Source organism: Penaeus monodon, chromosome 33 (assembly GCF_015228065.2).
Source record: "Penaeus monodon isolate SGIC_2016 chromosome 33, NSTDA_Pmon_1, whole genome shotgun sequence".
Taxonomy (NCBI): Eukaryota; Metazoa; Arthropoda; class Malacostraca; order Decapoda; family Penaeidae; genus Penaeus; species Penaeus monodon.
The window spans coordinates 35525655-35526001 of NC_051418.1; the positions used below are offsets into that span (position 1 = coordinate 35525655).

The 347-nt window shown below is 33.1% G+C and overlaps 1 pseudogene; it reads left to right on the forward strand.

Moving 5' to 3' along the window:
* The window catches only part of LOC119594351, a 26883-nt pseudogene that overhangs the window by 26185 nt on the left and 351 nt on the right, over positions 1-347 (forward strand).

The window sequence follows — 347 nt, forward strand, 5'->3', positions numbered from 1 at the left end:
CCAGTCTTACTGAGAATGTGTATGAGAAGAATTGCTACCCTTTTGCCCATTGAGGAAAGGATTTCAGGGAAAGTGGGTTGTCAGTCCCTTAACAGGAATGGGCCTGATATTTCTGACTAATGTGGGAATGCAAATTCCTTTAGATATTCAAATGAAGACATTGCTTATTTCATTGTATGCAAATTTATTTCCTGAAAAAAAGACTCTTTCTTATTTACAAGTTCAAGGTATAAGAGAAAGAAAGAGAAAAGAGTTGGAGACTTATCTGATTAATAATTAAACTTATAAATGGAGTTTTTTCAACATTATAGAATTCTATTTAGTCATAGGAGAAAGTGACAGAGTCA